At 42.7% G+C, this 17778-nt stretch overlaps 1 protein-coding gene across 13 annotated transcripts in view; it reads left to right on the top strand.

Moving 5' to 3' along the window:
- rbfox3a (RNA binding fox-1 homolog 3a) overlaps nucleotides 1-17778 on the top strand; it is a 644989-nt gene that overhangs the window by 203266 nt on the left and 423945 nt on the right. The gene's annotated exons all lie outside the window — the stretch shown is intronic.

Raw genomic sequence — 17778 nt, 5'->3', positions numbered from 1 at the left:
TGAGAACCACTGACCTTGATCATATCCAGGGTGATGGTGATGTCGGAAAAACACCAATAGTAGAGGTGGATGAGGGACCATCTGGTAAGAATCTATTGTGCAATTCCAGTCTCATGTTTATGCAGACTTATAGTCCTTGCTCTCGAAAGAAGCCTGTTGGAGCATGGGACTGTGGCGGACACTGAGACCCCGCCGTTGCCCATAAAAGAAGCAGCCTCAGCAAGGATAAACATTCATACAAGAGCATAGAACTCATGAGTGCTTCAATTGTGCTGTATAGTTTGAAGTCCATTTGTAAAGTTATTCCTTGCTTCTCCATGTGTGGAAACCAGGCAGAATTGATCATTATTTCAGGATTGCAAGGTCCAATAAATGTTTTATGTTCATGCATTCAAGAGTAGCACAGAAGCAGTCATTAACATGACTCCAGAATCTTTATTTTTATCTTGTACACCTTCGCAAGTGTCCTTTGGGCACCTTTAATATGGTAGATGAGGTGATATACCAGCATAAAGCTCATTAGCGGCAATAATTGATCCTTGTTTTTGTGATGCATTTTGCTGCACAAGTCTCACAATGGGGTGGGAGGGAAAAGTAGTCAAGCACTTTATGCCCCTATAAACAATAGAACAACATCAGGAAATGCAAATGAATTATGATGGTCGATAAAACTGCCTTGGCCTACCAAGAATCATCTCTTGGGGGTTCCATCAGCATCAGGGTCCATCCCAACAATACAGCAAGGGGGAGGGAAGCTCATCAGACACACAAACACTGAAAAATCGAATTGACTTCTAATGCATCTTGTCAAATTAAGGCACATGGGGTTCATTGATGTGCTGGGCTTTTGGTACGGTGCTGCCATCAAAGAAAAATAATTTGGCAGTGTGAGCATAATTGCAGATAAATATTGTAGGCCAGAGTTTAACTCAGAATTTGAACTGGGGAAGCCACAACCCATTTCCAGAAACTCAGAGTTAGCAAGACTTCATTATGATGGCCCAGCGCTAACTCACATTCATTATCGGAGCAAATAATGCAACACTTGAGAGTCAAAGTTTCAAACAACTCAGTTACCTGCAAGAAAAGGATAAGAATGAGGTGTTTGTTGGTCCTCTTGTTAAAACGGTGTGCATGTCTTTGTGATTAGAATCAGGCCTGCTGCCCAGGGGAGGCAGGATCCATCTATCTCAGATTTACTGTATCTGTCAACTCGTTGGAGTTAAGATCTTGATGGAGTCTCTTGCTTTCGCCTGCTCATTATTTTCATGCTAAGGTTATTGAAGGTCTGAATGGAGCCAGTGGTTAATACCTTTATTACTATCCACTAAAAACAACTTCAGTTGTCAGGTTCACTTTGAAGTAAAGTGAAAATAATAACACTGTTGCCCAACGAGTTTTATTATCAATGATTCTTGTGATTGAGAACAGATCTCAGGGTTTGACTGCACTGGAGTGCTTACAGGTAGTGGAATGATAATTACAAATTTGTACTGTTGCCTTAAGCCAAGATTATGGTGGAGGACTCCCAGGGGTGGGCAACAACACAAGTTTGTAGGACACTCTGAGGTCACATTAGGGTCCTTTATCACTTAGGTACCCTGCAATATAGATTCAGTGCTACATGAATTGGACCTGAGATATTCCTCCCATCCTTTTTGACTTGGTTACTAATCAATGTTCTTGGGGATTGCTGGTGTAGGGCTCATGCCAAAGCAAAGCATTTACTCAGGTTTCCACAACAGTCCATCAGACAGATTGAAGAAGGAAAGGACGGCAGGGTGAATCTCGTGGTTAGTGCAATGCTATTATAGAACCAGCGACCTGGGTTCGAATCCAGCATTGTCCGTGAGGAGTTTGTTCGTTCTCCCCGTGTCTGTGAGAGTTTCCTCTGGGTGTTCCAGTTTCCTCCCTCCTTCCAAACATTGTGTGTAATTGGGCAGAACGTGCTTTTGGGTTGAAAGGGTCTGTACGTCTAAATTTTAAAACAAAGGAGAGATTGCATTGCCAGGCTTCAGACCAAATTTGTACAATTATTGAGTTTGTGTTACATGCTTCATAACAGTAAAATGAATGTCAACTGTAGCAAGCAAGGAAACGATGATGAGATGAGAAGGTACTTGTGAATGCAGCTTGTGATGAGGCTTTCCTGCCATGCTCCAGCGACATCTGCACATCACTGGAACATGCTTAAACCTGGCTCCACAATTCTGCCTAATGAAATGCCTTTAGTTGGAGGAATAGTGACTTTATTCTTGCAGAGGGATCTGGACCAGCTGGAAAAATGGCTGAAAAATGGCAGATGAAGACAAGTGTGAGGTGTTGAATTTTTGATAAGACAAACCAAAAAAGGACATACATGGTAAATGGTAGGGCACTGAAGAGTGTGGTAGAGCAGAGGGATCTGGAATACAGAAAATGTACATAGTTCCCTGAAAGTGGCATCACAGGTTGATAGGGTTGTAAAGAGAGTTTTTGGCATGTTGGCCTTCATAAATCGAAGTATTGAGTATAGGAGCTGGATGTTGTGGTAAAGTTGTATAAGACATTGATGAGGGCAAATTTGGAGTACTATGTGCAGTTTTGGTGACCTAACTGCAGGAAAGATATCAATAAGATCAAAAGAGGGCAGAGAGGATTTACTGGGATGTTGCCTGGACTTCAGGAACAGAGTTCCAGGGAAAGGTTAAACAGTTTAGGACTTTATTCCCTGGAGCGTAGAAGAATGAGGGGAGATTTAATATTATGAGGGGGACAGGCAGAGTAAATGTAGGTCGGCTTTTTCCCACTGAGGGTAGGTGAGGTACAAACCAGGGGGCATGAGTTAAGGGTGAAAGGAGAAGAGTTTAGGGGGAACTTCTTCAGAAGTGGTGGGAGTGTGAAACGAGCTGCCAGTTGAGGTGGTTGAGAATGTGGGCTCAATTTTAACATTTAAGAAGAATTTGGACAGGTACATGGATGTGAGGGGTATGGAGGGCTATGGACTGGGTCCAGGTCAGTGGGACTAGGCAGAAAAATGGTGTGGCTGAAGGAGCTTGTCTCGGTGCTGTAGTGTTCTATGGTTCTCTTTTTCTTTTAGGAGTCCCAGCTGCTCATGAGAAAGGAATTGTCATATATTAGAGCTGGCAATTATTGGGTGACTACTAATAATGGACAACAATTCTTCTGTGAAAGGCATAGCTTGGATAATTTTGTCTCCTCCTTGAAAGGGATTGGAATTTTTTCTCAGATCAAACTGCACTTATCTCAGTGACCCACAAAATTGCCTTATACAGTAAGGTGTTTCTCAATATAGGTTCAAGTGTGCAATCAGCAAATGTCTTGATATGTGCAAGGTCATGGTTGTGTTCTGTCCTGATGAAATTGCACGCTTCTTATACCACCTCACTTGTTCCTCAGACAGATGATTAACCTGAAGATGCCAACACATTCACAGTAGTCTTGGGTGGGTCATGCTGGATGGGATAAATAACCATAAAAAGGAAGGCGAGAAGCTCGGGTTTCAACGGCAATAGGCACATCTGATGTTTATGTAGCCTTGGTGTGCAACACTCTGAATGAAGGCACTAAGATCATTCTTGTTTAATGATGAGTGATGCTTTGAAGAAAAATTCTGCTCCTGACTTTGCCACTTACATGTGACACTGATTGGAGGGATTAGCTGGCCTTCACTCACTTCAGTCTTTTGATATCTAAAGGTCATCTATCCTGTATTGCAGATTTCCATTAGTTATTGGCTGGCCCCCTCATCAATCTTGGATCAATCTCTTACAGTGTTGTGCGTTTTAGGTTACAGCTATCATGACATAAACCACGTTTGGCATCTGTGACTATTGCAAAGGAACGCTCCGAACTTGATTGGCTGAACACAATATGATGCTGTAGAGTGCACAGCGGTTTCTATTGCAGTCACTTGGCTTGGCTCTCCTCATGTCACTAAGTTTGTGCTTCACTTCTTTGGTGGTTCTCTTATTTTCAGACAGTGCATTAACTCACTGTGTCATATCTTCCCATGCATGAGATGAATAAGCCATGGTTGTGTAACTCGCTGACCCAAATATTTCCTGTGGAGTACCAGCACTTCATCTATAAACAGTGCCACAGAGTGAGAAGCGGCTTTCTTGTAGCTATTGCTGCTTTGATGTCTGGGGTTGTTCTATTTTCTTTTAGTTATCACGATCATAAATGCTTTGCAGTCCTTCTTGTTCAATCGTATTTTCCTTACCTGCTAACCTGAGTTCACATTGTCCAGTGGAGTGCTTAAATCAGGTTCAATTATTTGCCATGGTTCTGGAAACCATACAAGTGGAGCAATGGGGTCTTGCAGTCCTAAGGCCTAGAGTAACTGAACAGGTTCATGAGTATCAAAATGGTGAGAAGCTATTAGCATTGGTGGACCTCATTGATGATTGCATGGTAGAAGGTCCACCCTTCCTGCAGGTCGTTCAGTTCGCTATTCAGCCTACCAAGCCTGCTTTGCCATTTAATAAGATCAAGGGAGATCTGATGATAGGTTCATCTACTACCTTTTCTCCATTTCCCTTAATTCCCATACTATGAAGAATTCTATCCAACCTTGTCTTGAAAAATATTTATTGAGATAGTTTCCATTGCTTCAATGGGCAGTGAATTCCAGATTCACCACCCTCTGGGGAAAGCAGTTCCTCCTTATCTCTGCCCTAAATCTGCTGTCCAAGTCCTGTGAGATGAATCTCCAGCTCCACCATACATTGGTTTCTTCAGTAGAGATGATGATCATTCATCACCTGGCACGACTCTTCTCTTGGATCACGCTCTCTTCATCCCACTGATGCTGACATCAATACACTTCAGTGGAAATTTCTTCTGCAATATTTGCTAATGTTGTAAACTTTTCAAACTGTCCTCTCATAGGAACACCCAATTAAACTGGATTGTGCACCCTAGAAATGTGTACAAGCTTATAGATAATCATCTTTAACTGTAGCAGGATCGAAGGGGAAACATTTCTTGGTGCAAGTGCTGAGATGTAATAGCCCAGGTCCTCAATTACCCTATCGATGATTCTTTTCGCTGGGCATGAAGAGCTCCTTTACTTTTAACAACACTGCTTTTAATAACACAGCCCAGTAAAGACATCACAGGCAAAACCTTCCTGACAATCAAGAACATCTACAGGGAACGCTGCTGTTGGAGAGCAGCAGTAGTCATCAAGGATCCACATCAACCTGCACACACTCTGTTCTCGCTGCTGCCATCAGGAAAGAGGTCTAGGTGCCACAAGACTCGCACCACCAGGTTCAGGAACAGCTGCTTCCCCTCCACCATCAGACCCCTCAACTACAAATTCAATCAGGGACTCATTTAAGGACACTTACTTTGTATTTTATTGATTTTTTTTTCTCTCTATTGCACAGTCAGATTGTTTAACTTTCTTTGTTTGTATGTATACTTATCTTGTGGAATACAGGCTTTTGCACTACCAATAAGTGGTAATTCTGCCTCACTCACAGGAAAAAGAATCTCGGGATAGTATGTGATGTCCTGTCTGTACTCTGATAATAAATCTGGACTTTGAACTGCTTGGCATCGAAGCACTAGTATCAAATTTGCCAGTGATGTGGAGACCAGATAACTGGCACAGAAAGGAGGTGTAATATCCTTACTATTGAGCAATTTGTCCCAAATAAAATGTCATTTTTTTGGTGTCAAAGGATAGAATTATGGTCAGTTGACCATAATTGCCCTTCGTCTGGCTCTTTTAAACTGTCATCAGATCAGTAACTACCCCTGAGGTAAAGAGAGGCGATGATACCCAAGTTCCTAGCTCAGTCACATTTCACCGATGCACGTGCTTTAAATGGGCTGAGGAACTCTCCAGAAATTCTCAGAATTATTGAAGTCTGGCAGAACCAGATTCCCTCTGTTCAAATCACACTTGAATGCCCAGAGTGTTTTGAATCAGGTTTGTGGGAATCTGCAGGTAACACTATCCTCAAGCAAACAATTGAAAAAAGTTGAATGAGGAAAACCATGGCCCACCATCTAATCGTTCCACTAATATTTACTCTTGATTTTTTTTCCAATTTAGACATACAGCAGTAACAGGCCCTTTTGACCCACAAGCCCAATTACATCCAATTGATCGGCCACCCCAATATTACATAATATTATCATTCCTCGTGCATTGTTTTCTCCCGCTGCATTTTGTCGTTTGCCATTGAAGCTGTCAGCCAGCTTATCTACCCCAGGCTCCTCCCGTAGATCAGGTGGGAGAATGACAAAGCCATTGGGTTCCTTCATGCACAGTTTCTGTTCATTCTCCAGACCTCCTTTTCCAACCAACCCTGAGATATTCGGGTCTGAGGGCACTCTGCGTCTGGAACTCATGGCCTTCGTTTATCCATATGGCGATGACATGGGGTAGAGTTTAAAGCAGGGTCGGAGAACCCAGTGACTACTGGTGGTGATTCGTTCTCCTCACTGATAGGGAGGTCACATTTTATCATGACTGGTGCTTCACAGGGCAGACAAGTTCATGGCAAGTGTTATGACATTGTACAGGAGAACACAGAAAGGTTGCAAAATGACTTAAGGTCCAACCCAACAAAGAGCCAACTTTATTGGCTGTCGAGTTTTGAGGTTAGGAGAGGTGTGACCGAAGTTGCGCGGAACACGCTTTCACGCGTTCTTCACGTGGTTATCAGGATAGCCGTGAAAGATAGGTTATTGCCAATGCTTTCCAAGTGCGGCCAGGCCCAGCGGCTCACTGCCAGGTGAGTTCTCTCCACTCCCCATGACCAAGGGGGGGTCTCCCCTCAACTGTTCCTTCAAACTAGACAATAAAGCATTAAAAGCTCAACTTCGTTTTATCCCATGACTTGCACCCTGGTTCCATTTGATGGTTTGCCCCTTTGCAACCAGCAAATGTTCTGTTTGAGTCCCTTATTCTCCAGTTCTAGATGCATTCACTCGCCAGCTGGAGAACAGGGTGCAGAGCAGCACTTTATTCATGCAGTTGAAGGAGAAAGCGAGCGTGAGAGAGCTCCAGACACACACACACACACACATACGCGCGATATCCTGATCCATGCTCTGCTCAATGGCAAACTCCGGCTGCATCCTGCTGTCCCACTCGGCGATGCTCCCTCAACGCGTCGTCCCCTGCACTCCGGCCCTTCTCTTTCTCCAGGAGGTAAGTGCATGATTGAAACGGGCTCCTTTGCGGTCTGGGGGTCAGGTCTTTTGTTGCATTGCCTGTCTCCGCTCGGGAAGGTGCTGGAGAGCCGGCGAGAGAGAGCCAGAGCAAAGATCTGCATCGTTTGCCTGAACAGCCCTTCAGGGCGGAGGACTGCTTTGTCAGATGAGCAGATTTTTAAAGCAGAAGGCATCTGTGATGCCAATGGACTCAACTGTTTCTCTGTCGCTGTGCTGTCTGTCCTAGAGCTGGGCTTTTCCACCAGGGAGTCGTGAGTTCCTTCCTTGCTCTGCAGTTCCCATTGCATTTCATAGTATTTACTGTGACAGCACCAGGGAAATGATGGGAGATAGTTGAAGGTCATCAATTTCCCATTGATCAGACTAATTTAGGGTCTGGGATGGAAAGGCTGCAGCAGCTTGTGTCTTCATGTCTCTTCTTCCATCTGCTCAGCTCGTTTAATTCTTCTATAAATTAAGTGTTTCTAGACAGGACTCGCATCCATCTTTCTCTCTCCCCAGTGCCACACCAATCATCACTTAACCCTTGGCACTCCAAGAGCCCTGCTTCTTAAATGGGCAGCCACCTCAGCGTGGCACTGGCAATTTGTAACAGGGTCGATCAAGTCTGGTGAATTACTAATGCTATCAATAACAGGGCTTCCTGATTTTGCAAACAGTTTAGAAACTGAATCGTTGGCTCGGAGAGTATCAGCTCAACGAGTTGAGCGGTGGTCATTTGAATCTGTATTGTTGATCCTTTGTGTGGAACGCCTCGACGATGGTTTGTGTGCCTGCTCTTTGTTCACAAATTACGGTGAAGTTTTCAAGAGGTGAAACAATCTGGATAACTCGTTCAATTTAGAAACTGCAGAGCAAAGAAATGGCAGCGCACGTTTGAGGAAGAGAATCCCAAAGACTTGACAATATTTTGCCTTTGTGAACTAGTTAAGCTCAGTTCAAAAAAACTAACAATAATGTGGACAGGGGAGTCAAGAGCCTTGGTATTCTTGCTCAGGATCTGCCATTTAAACTGTTAACCTCACTTTCAAAATTCTCTGTGTTGTATTTAGCCAAACATCCCTTGTCGTACCTTAGAACGAACACGATTCTTGACTTTCTCTGCCTGAGATGAGGCAATTGGAAATTTAAAAGTTGTGTTAAAGGTTTATAAAAAAAAAAGACAAATAAAGATGATGTGTCAAAACAATGAAGCACGATGGAGGAAAAAAATGGACATGAAAAGTTTGGATGTTGAGCAGATTGAAGCAGGCAGGAGATTTTTGAAACAAAAGTATCAATTTAGTTTGAAGTGAAGATAGCACTGAAATGGCATGGAACACTTTAGCCATTAATACCTTTATTTGTCCAAACCTATCTTCGAGTGCAATTGCATTGCGATTGCAATGTCACTCCCTACTGTTCACACAGCCGTTACCTTATTCCTGTGCAGTCAGTGGCATTCTGCTCCATGACATACCATTTAGATATACAAATGATGTAAACGATTTCAAAAACAGAATCTATCTTGTACTTCGCAAATGTAAAACTCGTCTTGAGATATTGCTGCAATACATTTTAATTTTCTGAAATGCCAAAAGCTGGGAAGGCTATTTTCATTGATTTGCTGGGATTCTTTCTTGCTGGTTCTCATCACTTCCACCACATCAGCTGTTGTGAGAATCTGTGACCATAAAAGTACAGATTCTGCATCTATCACTTTGCCCTTTCAGATAGATCCCCATCCCTCAACTAGGAATTATGGCTATAAGAATGTACTCTCTTTTTTTTTACCCAGAGAGGCAGTCGATCGACAAACTATTCACTGAGTCAGTACAGAACCCTCTTGTCGGGTCACTTGCTGGATATTTTCCTGACATCTCTGCACCAGTGATGTCATAAAAGATGCCCTGTCAACCACTGAGTGTCGTGCACTGAATCGGATAGCATGCCTCAGTACTTCGTGGCCAAATACTACCCAATAGCAATTTGACAGCTTCACTTAAAATTAATACTCGGTCCTGCAATGCCTCCCTAGAACTGCACATGCACTTTTATTCTTTTTGTTAATTAAAATAAGCGATTGTAAAAAATATCACCAAATCAAACTAGATTGTTGAAAGTATCTTCCAAAAAGAAAACAAAAATGAGACCAGTTTTCTGGTGTGGCACCTAGCAGTATCTTCATCTACGGAGGTCAATAGCTGATGCTCATGCCCTGACCTAAGTGGACTGCATGGAACTTCGTCTCTCGTGGGTTATGAAGCGAGGTCACTTGTGGAATCATTTGCATTTCTCATACTCAAATCGATGGAGCACCCTGCAGCGATGTTACTGGAAAATGTTGCAGTTAGTAAAATAAAAATTGCTTTCCATCACACTTTTCAGCATTGCAAGATTTTGTAAAATGTAGATGATTAAGTAAAGCCTGGGGCAGAACCTTGGTTACTATAGATACACACAAAAATAATCCTTTGAGCTCCTTTATTAGTTTATTCAGAAAATACTGCTAATCATTAAATATTCTGTATTTCTGCATCCTTTTGCAATTCTCCGTAGTATTGGCCACTGGGAATACACAGAAAGCCCTGGATAGTGTATTCAGATGAAGAAATGTATGGACCATTTTAAAGCCTTCCCATCAGTGCAGCACTCAAGATATTAAAATGTGTTATTCCGAAAAGCAACCAAAACCAAGGGGAAAGAGATGGAGTGTTGGGAAAAATAAAATACTGTATATACATGTCATTAATTTGACAAGAGTTTTCACATGTGTATGAGGCTAATCCCAATCCAACACTGCTATTTTGGTGAATTTTTTTCTGGAAATACTCTGGGAGTTGGTAGCGATGACATCCATGGGCGTGGAAGTCCCTAGAACATCAGGATTTTTGTCATTTAAATTATAAATGTTTCAATCTCCTTTTTTGCGAAACAAGTCCCCTTACCTATTTTATATTCATTTCCAAACCCTGAACTTAATCAAACATCAATATGCACATTTTCTTCCTGTAAGAAAACACCAACTACAGTACTTGCAAACAAAAAAAATTAAGATCAAGAAGTGTGCACATTTAAGTTGCATTTGGGATTCTTTTGATTCAATTCATGTTTTAAAAGATCTTTCCTCAGAGTTCTATGGGGAATATTTCTGAACCGTTTCTACAGATTAGAGATTAGAATTTTCCTCTGCTCTATGTTGAGAAAGGGAGTGCTATGGGTGCTATGGGTGGGTGTGTGTGTGGGGTGGGGGGGGGATGCACGTGTGCGCATGCTGAATTGCAGTATTGCACAATCACATTTCACGAGTTGCAAAGATTCAATCAGTTCCGTTGGGCTTCTCTAATGTAACTTTTAAAACTTTGGTTATTGCTTGCAGTGCATTCTTCCCTGTGTGTAAGTCGCACAGTCCCTTTGATTCAAAGGGTACTCCCACTGGTGTGCATGCCACATGCTGAATTTCTAAAGCAATCAGAACTGATTTATGGGGGAAAATAACTTTGAATAACTCTGACTAAGTAAAGTGCCTCATGAATGCTTTAGTACCTATGAGTTACCACAAAAGCTGAATTCTGAAGAGCATTGCTATAAAACAATATTTTGAGAAAATAGACATTGGAGTAACAATTTGCTGGCATTGCCATGCTAATTTAAATACATTGCCAATCTGAAACTTCAATAATAACTTTTCTCATGTTCTTTCAATATTATACTACTGGAGAAATTTCAATTTGCACATCAATGTCATTATGTAAATGTTTTAAAATTTAAAATTCGAAATACAAAACGGTAACAGGCCATTTTGGCCCACAAGTCTGTGCTTTCCAACTTGCACCCAATGAACCTACAACCCCGGTACGTTTTGAACAGTGGGAGGAAACCTGAGCCACCAGGGAAAGCCAGATATGGGGAGAATGTACAAACTCCTTCCAGATGGCACTGGATTCGTACCCTGGTCCCGATTGCTGGCGATGTAAAGGCTAACCGCTACGCCAACCTTGCCGCCCAAAGCGGAAGCAGCTCCTTACGATGTTTACATACTCTTTTGGTATTTCTTCGCTCGCATGCTCGTGACAAAGCGTGGAACATTACAGGACAGTACAGGCCCTTCGGCCCATGTTGTGCTGACCTATGTGAACATACCTCACCCCAATCGTATTTTCTCCCTCACACTGAGGACCCTCTATTTTTTTGACATGCATATGTCTATTTAGGGTAAAACACAGGATTCTGTTGACACCCTGTCTAGGCTAGGTGCAGAGAGAAAGGAAGTAGGAACTGGAATAACTAGTTAAGTTGGAGGGGGGGGGGGGGGGTGCAGTGAACTCAGTGTTCATGCCCTGGGGTTGGAGAGTGCCCAGATGAAAAATGAGGTGTTGTTCCTCCAATCTGCAGGTGGTCAGCGTGGGGTAGTGCGAAAGGCCATCGACAGACATTTGAGTTTGAGTGTGTAACTCAGAATTGAAAAGGTTGGCTACGGGGAGGTCGCTTTTGTTGCAGATGGAGAGGAGGTGCTGGGCGAAGCAATCTCCTAATCTGTGACCGGTCTCTCCGATGTAGAGAAGGCCACAGAGGGTGCACCGGATGCAGTAAATGAGTTCTTTGGAGGTACAAGTGAAGTGTTGCTTCACCTGAAAGGTCTGTTTTGGACCTCAGACCGTGGTGAGGGAGGAGGTGTGGGGTGCAGGTATTACACCTCCTCCGACCACAGTTGGGGCAATGGGTGGGGAGGGAAGAGTGCACAAGGAAGTCACGGAGGGAGCGGTCCCTACCACAGTTGGGGCAATGGGTGGGGAGGGAAGAGTGCACAAGGAAGTCACGGAGGGAGCGGTCCCTAGAAAAGGCTGAGAGGGGAGGATAAGGAAAAATGTGTCTGGTGGTGGTGCCTATCTTGGAGTCTTTTAAATCTCCCTATTGGGCTACCCTCCACCACCACACCCGGCAATGTATTATAGGAAGTGACACTTATTTAAATATGCATGGCATAGAGCTGGAAGGCAGAATGATTGCAGGAAACTTTCAATAAATTGGGGAAAATGGATGAAGCAAACCTGATCCAAATGGTTTTACGTGAACACTTGGTGGTCAATAATTATAACAAAGTTAAATGCAGATTCAAAACAACAAAATAATTTGATACAGATCTGGCTGAATCTGTTGCCCAGACTGGCAGGCATATGCCAGTGTCTTGCAACACTACCTGTTCAATGGAGTATGGTTCCAAACTAAAATTTGAAGCCCACCCAAATATCCCCATTTCACTTTTTGTTTGATTTCCTTTAAACCAGAAGGTTGCTCTATTAAAGCCAACAGAACCTAATCAGTCCTAAACTTTCTCTCCATTCTCCCATTGGCTTTAAGTCATTTTAATTTGTCACCTGAGAAACCTGGCAAAAACTCTTTGGGAGCTCCCAAAAGCTGGTTACTGCTGTGAAATATCCCTGATTATAAGCCTATGGCATGTGAAAGCATGAGCTTTGTAACTAGCTCTGGATACAGCTCACATTAATTCACTTGTACTGGAGGGAAAATAATTTAATTCTCAGAAGGGACAATCTGAATGTTGAAGGCACAAACACAGGTGGTTCATTTCCAAAGAGAATCCAGGGGCAGGTTCCCCCAGGAATCTTTACATAAAAATATTATGCATTCTAATTAAACACTTTAAAGCTTCATAATTAATAGACTCCTTAATCCACTAAAGGGATAAATATTGTGACAGTTGAATTTTCTAGACAACCAGAACATTTCTCCATCAAAATTTATAGCATCCATGTCCTTTTGTATCCAGTACCACCCTTTTAATTTCCTGTTGTATCCCATCCCCACAATTCTGCTTATGGATACTCTATCCCTTTCAGTTCAGTGGGCCTTTGTTCTCCAGCGATCCTCCTCATCCATGCAGGCCCTTTGTTGTTCTTCCCTAAGCCTGTCCCAATCCTCATTTCAACTTGGATCTCCCATTCAGTGCACACTGGCTGGAGCTTCTTCGGATTTCTTCACCCAATCCTTTCCCCTTTAACTTTATCTCGCTGTGTCTCCTCAGTTCCAGATCATAATTTGATCCTCTGTTCCAGCCTATTAATTTTGGAGCACCTCACAGCAACAAGCATTCTCTCCACTTCCATTGGTTGTTCTCACCACAGTTACCGTAGATCTCTTCTCCTAAGTCGAACTTGTTTCCCTTCTGTATACATAGATAATCTCAATCTCTCCTTGGAACACATTGGCACTCAACACCCCCCCCCCCCCACCAACCCCCGAAGTTGCATAAACTATCCTTTCCTTTCTAACTGCCTTTTATCTCATTGGGTCATTCATTATGTTATAACTTCCCTCCAAATGCTTGCTCTTCCCTTCCCTCCTGGACCCAACTGTTGTCATCAATAATTCCCTGTAGTTTATGCTGACAGTTTTATTTCCCTCTCCAAACTGCAGCTCCTACTCCCGCTGGCTTTTTATCCCAATTCTATTTATTGTGATATTCTGCAGGTAAAGCTGATATATATTTGTGTGATGCTGTTAGTCTTAAACTTGTGATACCTCTTCTTAATTGATGTTGGCAATTTCCCTCTTCCGTCTAATTCAGGTTCAATGACTTTGCCCATCCTGTCTGGGCCTCCCAACTTATCTCTAGTTCTCTCTGATCTCAAATGTGTAATCACTGGTTCTTTCCTTTCTACTTATGATCAGATCTTTCTTTCCAAACTATCTATCACCAGCGATTCATCTCTTTCAAATCAAGTCGTTTATTGTCATCTGATTATATAAGTGCAACCTGATGAAACAGCGTCCTCCAGTCCCCAGTGCAAAACACGCAGACACACAACCAGACATAACACACATACAGGCAAACAATATGTATGCAGGACAAGTATTCAAAGACATACAAACAAATAATAAATGTTGTATTGTAAATATGAAGGTCTCGGAGGGTCAGTGTGAGCAGTTCCTTTGGTCATTCAGCATTCTCACTGCCCGTGGAAAGAAGGGCTGTTCATCGGGCTGTTGGTGCTGGCTCTCATACTCCTGTGTGTGGGGGGTTGAAAGGGGTCCTCAGTGATTTTGCTCTTTAGACAATGATCCTGGTATATCATGTTGATGGAGGGGAGGGAGAAGGGGGAACTCTAATCAACCTCTCTGCCACTCTTATGGATTGACCTCATGTCCATTTCTCTACCATAACCATGCCACACTGTGATGCTGCTGACCAGGATCCTTATATTTGAGCTCCTGTTGAAGGTTGATGCGATGGTGGTTTCTACTTCACTGACACCCATTGCCAGCTTTCCTCTTCATTCTTTTACACTTTTGGTTCTTCTCTGTTACCGATGCAAGTTTCCTCCCTTCCTTTCCTTATTTTCCCATTCATTCTTCCTTCCGTATCATTCTTTTAACATTTATTCATCTCACCCCTTCACCGGGTATATTCCTTATTCCCTTTTACTTCATTCCATGTATTAATGTAAAAACACAAAGCTGGAGAAACTCAGCAGGTTAAACGTGGTACTTGATATTGCAAAGATAAAGATACAGAACTAACGTTCGGGCATGTTCTTCAACAAGGTATGAGCAAAGTGTAGGCAAACACACTGGTGGTGGGGGAGGGGCACAGTCCCATAGGCAGGAGGTAATAGGTGGATAAGGGAGGGAGGGCACACCAGCAAACGGGGAGGGGGGGGATGGCTCGTGAATGGCGAGGGACGGGAAAGAGGGTGAGCTACGTGCAGACTTTAGCGTTTTACTCCATCTATTAATCTCTTGCGTTATTGTGGTCCATCTTGCCTGGAACGTTAAGGATCCCACTGCCTGTACCACTTGCTGACCCTGCTCCTGGTGAATTTGCATTTCTTAGTTCCTTGGGTTTTCCCAATTATTATCTGTCTCTTTTATTCAATGTTGCAAGTAACTGATTTTGAAGTGCAGTGATTTTTGCAAAAATAGCTGACAGACCATTTGAAGTTCTGCTAAATACTGTGCTGTTTAGGTTTGCTGTGACCTGAATAATACTACACAGTCAGTTCTTCTCACAGAAAAGCACACATGGCTGCTTCCAGGCTACTGGTCATGCGGAAAGTAATTGTCCCACTGCTTCACAAGTGATTTGCAACAGCAGAGCATGTATCAATACACTAACCCCTCTCTATGATACTCCCTTCAGGAGTCATCTGAAAACTGTGTTACAGTGAAGGGCATATTGTCCTGTGCACTTCCTTCATTAATCACCAGGACAAAGACTGGACAGACTATAACGACTCCTATGCTGGGTTACTGGCTTTAGAATCATTACTACATTATTAAAATAGAGGGGTTTTTCCACTTGTGTTAATTCCACTGCCTGCTTTAATGTTCTCTCTGAAACTACTACCTGTTCATTTTATTATCATACATGACCATGCAGACTTGTTGTGTCGCTGTCAAGATACATCTGAACACTGAAGCATTTCAAGCAGCACTTTTCCTCCAGTCCTAGGATATTTTCATCTTCCAGATCAGACGATGACTGTTCAGGTGAAACACGCGAGGGAAGTTGAGGAAAATTGGAATCAAAATAGAAAAGAATATAGATGAAGAGCCCACTTGGCCCCATAAAGCCTGTCCAACATTCAGTAAGGTTAACACTTGAACTCGATTCTTTCCCAGTCAATCCTCATAACCTTTCATTCCAAAATATAATTGTTTTCATTCTTGGCTAATCTTGGTAAGCGACCATAGCCCTCTGCGTTAGAGAATCACAATCATTCTCCCTCCCTGGAGCAAGACTTCTGATTGCTGTCATCCAAGCATTTAAGGTCACTTATTATTTTCCTGCCTGATTTATCTGTTCCACTTGCTTGGTACATTTCCATGTTTTGCATGGAAGGACCGCTCAACAAAATCCCTCTGAACAACAAAATTCAACAGTGGGAGAAAAAGAATGGTTAATGTTTCAGGCTAGAAACCTGGAAAGGTCTTGATGAAGGTTTTGGCCCAAAGCATTGACCGTTCTTTTTCTCCCACTGATGCTCCTTGACCCACTGACGTCCTCCAGCAGATTATTTGTTGCTTCGGATTCCAGCATCTCGAGTCTCCTGCATGCCTCTAAAATATAATTGTGCTTGAACTTTAAAAGTAGTTCTATTTGTCTATTTCCTCTTCCAATTAATCTTGCATTTATATAGCCTTGTGCACTATCCCACCCTGACCACCCGCAGATTGGAGGAACAACACTTGATTTTTCATCTGGGCCCCCTCCAGCCAGATGGCATTGACTTTACTGCCTTCCACTAAGCCTGCTTGCCTTTTCTTTCCCCTCCCCCTTTCCTGTTTTTCCACCCCTCCTTCCCCCCCCCCCCTCATTATTGCCCTCCTCCCTCCTTTCTCTACCTATCACCACCTGCCTTTGCCAACACCCTCCCTCCCCCATCTCTTTTGTTCGGATGCTTGCCCATTTTCTCATACCTTGATGAAGGGCTCAAGCCCGAAACGTCAGTTCTGTATCCTTCCCGTTGCTAGGTGAAGGACACTGTTTGACAAGTTGAGGTTCTCCAGTATTGTGTGTTTTACACTTCAACCATGGTGTCCATAGAATTTTGTGATTTACATTTTTGCATTGATCCATAATATTCCCCATTTATCTTGTCCACATGCTTAACGTGAATAAGCATCCCATTTCAGTCTCTGTATCTGCCTTTCACCTCACATTAATTGGGAATAAATAACAGAATAAAACACAAAATAAAGGAGGACCCTTGACATATCCTTGTGACACCCCAACTAACAAATTCTCACCCTGAAAATAATGTGTTTATCCCTAATCCCTTTAGCTAATCCTGCAGCCATATTTGTGGTTCCCACAAACCCAGGAGCCTCCCATTTGCTGAACAACTTTTTCAAAATCGAGATATGATACATCCACTGATTTTTTTTTTAATTGCTCCCATGCTCCATGCTGGTGAAATACTCATTTTTTAAAAAAAATTCTGCCTCTATCTTTGAATGCCAAGTGCCAGTGTCTTGCATTTTGAAGACCCCCTGCCCTAAATACCAGAGATTCAATCCGACCTGGGGGTGAAGACTGTGTGAAGTTGGCATGTTCTCCCTGTGACTTCACGTGTCTATAGCGGGAGCTTTGGTTTGCTCCCACATCCCAATTTACCAGCAACAAATTTACCTGACATCTGCTGGGTTCCCTGTTAACCAGATGCAGAAGAAAAGAATCTCAGGGTTGTATTTGATGTTATGTACATTCTCTGGCAATAAATCTGAGCTTTGGTCTTTGCTCTAAATTGGATACTGTGAATAGATGGTTAGAGAATTGGTTGGTTAGGTTTTTGGGTAAGCATATGACTGTAAAAGTGTGACCAGGAAATAAGTAGGGGATAATGAAAGTGGGCAAAGACTATTGTCAGGAAAAATAAAATATAAAACCTTTGTTATGTTTATCTAGTACCATTTGGATCATTTGAAAATCAGGAACATTGGAGTTTCACAAGCAATCCAGTTAATGATTTCAAGAGTGTAAAGAATGACAATGTTGATAAACAAATTGTTCACCCTGGAGTGAAAAAAAGCTGAAAGTTAGGAGTCCGTTCATTGGATGGTGTCATTATAAACATTGCC

Source organism: Narcine bancroftii, chromosome 3, assembly GCF_036971445.1.
Source record: "Narcine bancroftii isolate sNarBan1 chromosome 3, sNarBan1.hap1, whole genome shotgun sequence".
In the NCBI taxonomy this organism is placed as follows: Eukaryota; Metazoa; Chordata; class Chondrichthyes; order Torpediniformes; family Narcinidae; genus Narcine; species Narcine bancroftii.
Note: the sequence above shows the minus strand (reverse complement) of the source record. Positions and strands in the feature narration are given on the sequence as shown.